The sequence below is a fragment of the Marmota flaviventris genome, chromosome 5 (genome assembly GCF_047511675.1).
Source record: "Marmota flaviventris isolate mMarFla1 chromosome 5, mMarFla1.hap1, whole genome shotgun sequence".
In the NCBI taxonomy this organism is placed as follows: Eukaryota; Metazoa; Chordata; class Mammalia; order Rodentia; family Sciuridae; genus Marmota; species Marmota flaviventris.
Window position 1 is genome coordinate 82,142,228 of NC_092502.1, and position 9,147 is coordinate 82,151,374.

General features: G+C 40.7%; 1 protein-coding gene across 7 annotated transcripts in view; it reads right to left on the reverse strand.

Moving 5' to 3' along the window:
• The window catches only part of Pam (peptidylglycine alpha-amidating monooxygenase), a 290,276-nt gene extending 281,371 nt beyond the window's left edge, over positions 1–8,905 (reverse strand). For 3 of the 7 annotated variants that reach the window (XM_027927584.2, XM_027927579.2, XM_027927578.2), the window contains exon 1: positions 8,403–8,587. The gene's annotated coding sequence lies outside the window, so the exon portion shown is untranslated. Of the gene's footprint in view, positions 1–8,402; positions 8,588–8,752 lie in introns of those variants that run through there. The other 4 variants (XM_027927591.2, XM_027927589.2, XM_027927588.2 and 1 more) reach the window with 2 other exon arrangements.
• Positions 8,906–9,147: the final 242 nt, after the last annotated feature.

Genomic DNA, 9,147 nt, shown 5'->3' on the forward strand with positions numbered 1-9,147 from the left:
TATGGACAAGAAGACCTTGCATGGACTGGCCTCAGCCTAGGTGGAGCCTCATCTACTAACTCTCCTTTTGATTCTCCTCAGTTAGTTGATTTGTACTTCTTCCTTTCTGTAAGAGGTCCTTTGCACAAAGGATAATTCCCTCTGCTTTCTGGAAGACTCTTCTTCCCACCCTCTCTCATATTCTTTTACTCACACTTCAAGTATTAATCAAATGTCACTTCCTTAGGTTTCAATCATGCAAGCTCCTAAAATCAAATCGCTGTATTTTAGAGCATTTACCTTTGTAACTATATAGTCACCAGTTATTGTTAATGATCTGTCTAATTAGTGACTGTCTTCTTCATGGACTCTTCATTCAAGGATAGCATAGACCATGAATTTTTTTGCTCACTTTCAGGTCTTTAGAATCAAGCACAGTGGAATGTAGCTTAGTGGTAGAACACTTGCCAAGCATGTGCAAGGGCCCAGGTTTGATACCCAGGACCAAAATAAATAAATAAATAAATAAAACAAATAGAGCCAAAGAAAAATACCAAAAAACAGAGTTTCATACTCTACTGGAAACCAAAGTGCTAGAAATCAATGTCAATGTCAAATACAGAGAAATAAAAACTTTCTGCAAATACTGAAGTAAAGCTGAAAGCAAAGATATCAGTCAGAACCAATTATATGACAATGAGCTATTACTAAAACAAAAGAAGAGATGGGAAACCCAGGACAATGCAAACTTTGGAACAGCCCTGACTACTGACTGGAAAATAATGGGACTGAGAGAATCTGTTTCATTAAGAAACTAGAGGAGAACCAGTTTAAACAATTTAGTTATGACTTAGGTAGTGACAGTAACTAGGTGAAAGGTTACATTTACATATCCTATTCACAGATCCTTGACTCATCAGTCTGCTCTGGAAACATTTATGTATGCAGAGAAACCAACCAAACTTTCCTCTCCTTAGCATTTTCCATTATCAAAAAAAAAATTCTCCCCAAAGTCCTTAGTTCCCTGGAAAATGTTTTAAAGACATTTCACTGTGGTCGATTAGGCATACAGTAATAGCTAAGTGAGGCAAGGGCCATGGAGAAAATGGCATATAATAGAAAGAACCCACTTTGCTCCTGATTAAAGTTACTCATGTGCAGCTTGAGAAAATGTATACACTAAAAAGTTCTGAGCACTACATGGGTTAAAGGACAAGGCCTGATTTTTTTAACCTCCATTGTTACTGCTTTATTCCCCAAACATTAGAATCTATATAATTCTAAATTCTCTGGGGGGAAAGAAAGAGCTTATTAGTTTACTTTTATTTCCTTATTTTGGGCTTCTTTTAAAATAAAATGGAACACTGATGAGTGTGGAAAAAAATCTGTTTTCTTTCACTTGAACTCATCAGTGACTCATGCAATAAACAGCAAGTCTCCTGGTTTTATTTTTGAGGAGAGCACCAACAGTTTCAACAGCATACTCCACTTTTACAGGAATCAGTTTTCCAAAGATGACTTACTTATCACGCCCTGCCTGAGAAAGGACAGCATAAAGCTGGTGAAAATTCTGATCTTCAAAAATACAACAGACAATGAGTATTTCCAATTTCATGCTGTTTCTGTAACAAGAATGGAGGCACAAGGAAATACAAGCCTGAAGCACCGATAAGAACTGTGGCTAACAAAACAGAAAGGAAAAATGAAAGCACATTGAACAACTGACTGTACAGATTTAGGAGGTTAAAAGGGGGATTGGAAGAGAAATAATAAGCCTCTCCCATCCCTACAGAAATGAGCTTTCAAAACTCACAATGGAAAAAAAAAAAGACATTTAATGTAAAGGTAGCATTTGAAAACTAAATGAAGTAAAATCTCACTAATTAACAAATGCTGGCTTTATGAAGAGTCTACATTGGTACAAACCTATTAGCACATGACCTCTGTTCTTCTCAAATTTACTAAAATTTGAGGATTACCTCTGAAAATAAGGATTTGTTGACATAATTCCTAAACAAGAAGTTCATGTGTAACCTACACCAGTTTTCTTTAGACACTTAGAAGGCTCCAGTTACATGCAAACAGTTATCATGCTACTTCAAAATTAACTTATCTTTTCATAAAGGTTCCCTTTAAGAGTTCTAAAAGATGACAGCCTAAGCAGATTCTGCATTATATATATAAGTGCTTAAAAAATAAATTGAACTTCTAACATCTTCTAAAACTCAGATTTTTGGAAGTTTTGGTTAGCCTTCATATAAATAAAACTTTACTACATTACACATAAGTACTATTTAAAAGCAAACTTTTTTTGCCTAGGTAAATTAAATCCCCAACATCTGAAATATATTATTATAGGGCGGTTCTAGGCATGGAGATAGCAGGTGGTGGCAGGATTCTTTCATAAAGTCCTCAGCTGTGACTTTTGTGTATTTATACCACTATCCTTTGTTTTGTTTGTGTTGTACCTGACTAGCAGTCCACAGCAGACTCAGTGCAGGTAAAAACTGTCTTTCCTGGCTGTAGCTATGCTTTTAGCTGGACTCTCATTCTTTGTGCTTTCACTTCCCAGTACTTGTGGTCCATGCCCTTATAATAATGTGCTTCTCCCATCTGTAAAGTCTCATGAATGGGCTGATTTGTTTCTTGGCATTTCCTAACATCTCTGCTGTGTCAATTAAAGTTAGGCTTTAAAATATTGCATCTTTAATTTTCTGAGTCCAGCTCCCTTCTTTCTTGATGCTGTCCTCTTAAAATCCCTGAACAAAAACCATCTGGAAATCTTGTTCCTATCTTCCCTTCTTTATGTGAGTCCAGGCCAGAAAAGCTTGGGTGCAGCATACACTACTTGGGTGCCATTGGATTGGCTATGTTTTAGAACCTCACTGCTAATATAAGGCTCTTATTCTTTTGTGTTTAGGATAGCAAGTAGATGAAGCTCAAGAGAGTGTTCAGAAGTTCAAATTCCTTTTAATACATATCCTAATCTCAGTCATATGATTTTTGAATAGTGCCAAACATATGTGGAACTTCTGTTGCCACACAACCTCAAATTGACATTGTAGATAACTGTACATTTTCCCCCAAACTATATATACTATCCAAATTGAAATATATCCTCTAGAGGAATATCTATGAATCTTAACACAAAGACTAGCACCATGCTTATGTTATCAAAAGTCAACAACTTCTATTATCTCTATTTACCGATCAACTCAAAAAATTCTGAAGATTTAAACAAGCAATATCCAACAGAACTTTCTGCAGTAATATAAATGTTCTCTGTCTGTTCTTCCCAATATAGTAGACACTAAACATGTGGCTATTAGGCAGTTGAAAAATGGTGGTACAACTGAGGAACTGACATTTTAAAATTTTATTACATTTAATTACTTTAAATTGAAACAGACAATGTGGCTAGAGGCTCTTGAAAACTGTTAAGATTTAAGATTTTACTGTACTTGCAAGCCAATAAATTAGCATGCCAGTTTCACAGATGTTGGGAGAAGACACAAGTTTCTGAGATCAAATACAAAGGACTATATTACTCATAAAAATAACAGTAATAGGAATAGCAGAGTAGCTGTGCCAATTCCTGACACACCAATTCTCACAGTATGATGTGAAGGGACAGGTGATACCTGTATACTAACTAATTTACAGTACAAAAGGAGAACCCTGGGCTTATGGTACCTGCATCTTTTATACTGGATAATATGCCTAGCTGTCAAAGAAGCAAAAAAAAAAAAAAGACTTCTATCTTCCAAGGCTATCTAATATATAAATGGCCTCGAGAAGAAATTCTACAATGAAAGCAATAACTTGCCTTGTTCATAATCCATACACAAATCTAAGTGAATAAACGAGAGTGGTCTCTAACAGTGTTAGTATCATACACACCTCTGAAATCTACCCATTACTCTCCATCTTGCTTGAATAGATCTTGCTTGGAACTCTAGTTAATTCTTGCTAGGACTTCTGCAAGCTTCCCAATTGGTTATCCTGCTTCATCTATTTCTTCTTCTCAGGCATTGTTTATACAGTAGCCAGAATTTATTGTGTGATATAAATCTAATTGTGGCACTCTTGTTTCAATATTTGATGTCACCTACTGTCCTTTCTATGTCACACAATACCCTCCGCAGCAAGTTCAACAAGTCCCCGAATGATGTAATGCTGCCTCGATCTGTGGTCACTTCCCTTGTTTGTCCTTCTAAGATTCATTCCTTTAGCCACATTAAACTTTTACTTCCTTAAAAAGCAGAAATGATAAAATGACATCCTTGAATTCCAACTACAAATTTGTCTGGTTTGGTTCACATAATAGTTTAAAAAGCATTTGGGCCATTTCACATTTTGGGAGATTCATATTATAAAATGTGAATTTTAAGCTCCTCTTTAAAAATCTGGGCATCTGGCAACACTTGGCCTACATCCCAACCTGACAACACTTGGCTAAAGCTGAGTATCTACTGTTCCCTTTAAACAAAACCTGGATTCTTCAGGTTGCCATACATCTTCCTTCTGTTCCCTTTTTAAATTTTTTTTTTAATATATTATTCACCTACATCCAATCTAATGTCCTCTTGATCTGGATGGAACACTCTTTCAACCCTCCAAATTCTTGAGGTGCTACTATTCATGCTTCAAGTCTTAGTGGATTCATATCCTCTGGGATGTTTTTCTTGACCACAACACCCCTAACCCAACCAGGATGAGCTGATTAAGTGTAGTATGCTCATCCACCAAGGACCTAACATCCCCCATGTCTTCTGTGATTCCCTACACTATCCCTGTTATGGCACAAAGAACACAGTAGTATAAAAATGCTAACAAGTAGGCATCCTTTCCTAGACTTATATAGGTCATTATAGAGCAACTATGTCTGTCTCATACATCACTGTATGCTAGTGCTTAGGAAAGAGCCAAACACAAAGAACTCAATAAACACTTGTTGTTTTTGTTGCTGTGGGTTTTGATCGTACTGGGAATTAAACCTAGGGCCCTGAACATGCTAGAGAAGTGATCTGTATTCCCTGCCCCTTTTTAAAAACTTTATTTTGAGATAGGGTCTCACTAAATTGCCCACACTGGCCTCAAACTTGGGATCTTCCTGCCTCAGCCCCTTGTAGTTAGGATTACAGGCAAGTGCCGCCATCCCTGGCTTCAACAAACATTTGTTGAATAAATAATGGACACAAGTTGCCTGAAGAATGGCTACTTCAAATTGTTTAAGATATGTGTATATTTATGTATTTTAAAATATTATTTATTGTCAAAATGTGGGTCTATGAAATGCCATTACCCCCACTCCCATGTGTAGCAGAGTAATATCTATAAAACAAGGCAGTGAGCTGAGCTCTTCTCATAGATGAGCTCACTCAATCCCTACAACAGTCCTTTAAGGCAAGTACTTCCATTATTCCTATTTCAGAGATGCAAAAACTAAGGATTTAAGAAGTTAAGTAATTAAATTAGCAGGTAAATAACTGGGGAGAACTCAAACCCAGCTCCATTAGAACCCAAAGAAAATCCTTAACCATATATGATTTAAAAATGGAGAATTTTAATGTGCCCAATAAGAAACAAAATCACACAGTATAAGGGAAAACCACAGAACTATTTATCAATCAACTAAATTATAGCCCTAATCCTTCCACTGACTAGCTGTTCAACCTTGGATAATATAAAGTTCCATAACAGTACAGTACATTACATAGTAGGAGATACTAGATGACTAAAATTTCTCGCAGAAGACCTGAGAGCACTGACACCAACAACTTTATTCACCACCTATTTTTGAGGTTTTTTTAAATGCAGTTTTAACAATTAGCTCTTCCCTGAAAGAGTTGTAGAGATAAAGAATATTTTTGCACATTCTGAAGCTCTCTGGCTCAATATTCAACTATTATACCAAACCATAGTTTCCAGGGCAGTGACAAGAATCTTTAATCTCATTTCACAAATAGGAAAATAAAGGTACTGCACAATAAGGCCAAGTGTAAAGTTATCGCTACCTTTCTCAGCCTGCCCCTTAGCCTGCCATGCCTTACTGTATGTGCTCAATCAAAGCTCTAAAAAGCTCAATGGTACTTAAACCCTAAGAAACTCAACAAAGCCAGTAGTTGGATACATCAGAAATGTCATTGGGTCATGTGAAATACAACCTAGCTGGGAAGGAAAGAATCCTGGTCTATCTTTTCCAGATGGAATTCTTGCTCATCTTTTGCCCTAAGCACCCCCCCCCCCAAAAAAAAAAAGGGTGGTTAAAAGAAAACTTGCACTACTGTGTCTTAATTTTTTTAGGTCAAACTTCCAAAGTCAATTCAATACCCATCAGGCATATAAGTGTTCAAGTTCCAGCCAATTAAAAATTTTATTAAGGAAAAAAGGAAAGCGGGGCGGGGGGGGGGGGGATAAAATAAACAAACATTTTACAAGTAACCTCTGAATACTTTTCTAGGATTAAAATTTCCTTTCCCAAAAAGCTAAGGAAAAATTGCATGTGGGTCCCATAAAGTTATTGACTTGCTTAGTAAATTTAGGATTGAAATTACTACAACATTTAATATTTGATGCCCACAGAATACATGTATAGGCTGCTTTTTGAAGCTTGCATTCTAAAAAAGAGGAATTCATTACATTTCCAAGTATACTTTATTTGATGAAGTAGAAGCATTTGAAGTTTTATTCTAGAAAATACCTCCCATATATTATTAATAAGTGGCTGGGACTGTAGCTCAGTGACAGAGTGGTAGAAAAAAGAAAGCATCTCCTTAGGAAATCTGATATTTGCTCCAGTCTACCAAGCAGATTCACCAAATTATGATCTGAAAGTGCCTTATATAATGCATTCTTAGCATTGTGTTTGCCACATTGTTATTAGAATATGTTTGATTTTCACATAAAATATAAAACAATATGTCTTCAATTTAGATTGGAAGGCCATTTAGGGCAAGAATCACATTCCATTAATTTTCTATCTTAAAGCACACAGCAAAGTGTATTGCACAATATAGGAACTCATGAAGTTGTTTATTAAATTAGAAATACATAAACAAAAGGACTTGGTCATTTGATACCAAGTTTAAAGATGATATTCTTAGGCCATTTACTTGCTTGTTTTGTGGAAGTAGAAAGGCACTAACAATGTTTCTTGTGCCTGTGATTAACAGAAGCTGGACACATGATACATCACAAGTGGTTTGAACTGTCTGAAATCATTTTATGAAAATGAAGGTCTCTTTCCAGAATTATGAACACTGACAGTAAATTTAAGTTTGAATCTAGGACGCAAAAGACATTATAAAGAATAGAAAGCATATGAAGAGAAGTTCTGATTTCCAAGGACTAAGACCAATAAGATCTTCCTGCTATTTAAATTTCCATGACCATATTGGTATAAGATGTAAGGTCCTTAGCTTCATAAGTAGGGGGTTTGGTGAGAAAGAAACGATTTTAAATAAGAACCCTAAAGATAAACTCGAGGAACACCTGTCTTTTAGCTCAACAGAGGTACTGACCAAAACATCTAGAGAAACAATCTCATCTCAGCTAAACGATCCGAACTCAGAATTAGGACAGCATCGGCCAGCATGCAGTTTCAGCAGACAAAAGATCTTGGCTCAAAACCCATATAACACCCCTAAATTGTCCCACTGAATCTTCACAAGGGCCCTCAGGGGCAGGCAGAGTAGATGCGCATGTTGCAGATGACTACACTTAAGTTCCGATATATAGGGTCACAGGCCACTCAGATGGAAGATAACTGAAGCCAGTCTTAACTAGTATCTGAACTGGCGGATACTTTCCATTCTGCCTCAACGACTGCCCTTCTCCGGTATATTACAATTACTCTTAAGGCTGGAGGAACCGCAGGAAGAGCAGAGCTGGGCGGGCACAGCAACGGGAAGGACAGGGAATTTCCACGCTTCCCGGCACTCGCTGGTACACCAGCACCCCCAGGTCGCTTCTCCACTCGGCTGCTCTCCACCTGCGCGACGGCCTGTTTGCCCCAAACTAGTCTCAAGGGCGGGCCAGGGAGACTGGGGGCTTTCCCGCCGTCCCGGAAAGTTGTTCAAATTAGGGATAGAATAGGCACAGGGTGAGGACACTAGAAGTAGTGAGAAGGTTAGAAGGACAGTAGGGGAGGGTGATCCCTCAAACATTGGCCAGGGAACCAGCGGTGCTGACGGATGGTCAGAGAGAGGTTTGGGGAATGCGTGGAGGTTCGGTCGACACTGGATCCCCCGACCCTGGAGCCTGGAGGAAATCGACTACAGTCTCGGGCGCCAGGAGGCGGAGGCAACTGAAGCAGCAGGATGTTCGTCCCGGGCCCAGCATCTGCCCAACTTCCCGCACCCCGTTCCGCGCCCCCACCCTCATCCTCTCCCGGTCCGCCCCGCGGCGGCGGCGGCACCAACCTGCGCGACCGCGGGCTCGGTGCGGGACGGAAGCCGGAGCCGGCGGGCGGAGTTAGTTGGAGGCTCCGGGTCCCTGGGCGGGGACAGCTGAGCACGCGGCGACCGCGGCGGTGGCGGGCGTTCCCTCCTCCCCGCGCGCGGGGCCCACCCCGGCCCGCAGCTCGCCCTCGACTCCGGGGCAGCTCCCGGTCCCTCCCCCGGGGCGGCTCCGGTCCCGCCCCGCGCCCGCCGCTCAGCTCCGCCTCTGCCCTTTGCGCTCGGGGCCCGAGGGCTGGGGAATAGCCCAGCGAGTCTCCCCGCGTCTCGCGCAGCTTCCCGGAGAGCTGGGTGCCCTAGGTGTTTGGACTCACGTGCCGCTGGAGATGGCCACGAGCTGGAACTCCCGCCCCATGGCCCCCGGGAAGAGAGTGAAGGCCCAACCTGAAAGTCTCTCTTTGACCCGCCCGAGTCCACTGTCCCTAAAAGCAGCCCTGTGAGGTAGCCACGTCAGCTGCCAGGAGAGAGGCCGAGGAAAATGTCCGGCTCTCCCTCCGCTCTGCTCCGGGTCAGGAGGACGTTTCCCGAGGGAACGAAGGACCTGCCCACGGGCTCTGGCTCTGAACTGGGCTCTGCCAAAGAGTACGCGAAACTGGACGCGGGTTTGAACCTCAGAAGCGATGCATTTTCTATACACACCACCTCCTGTAGCTCGGTCCCCGGATTCAGGCCACCTTGCTTAGGTCTGTGCGGTGCTTCCCTGCCTGTA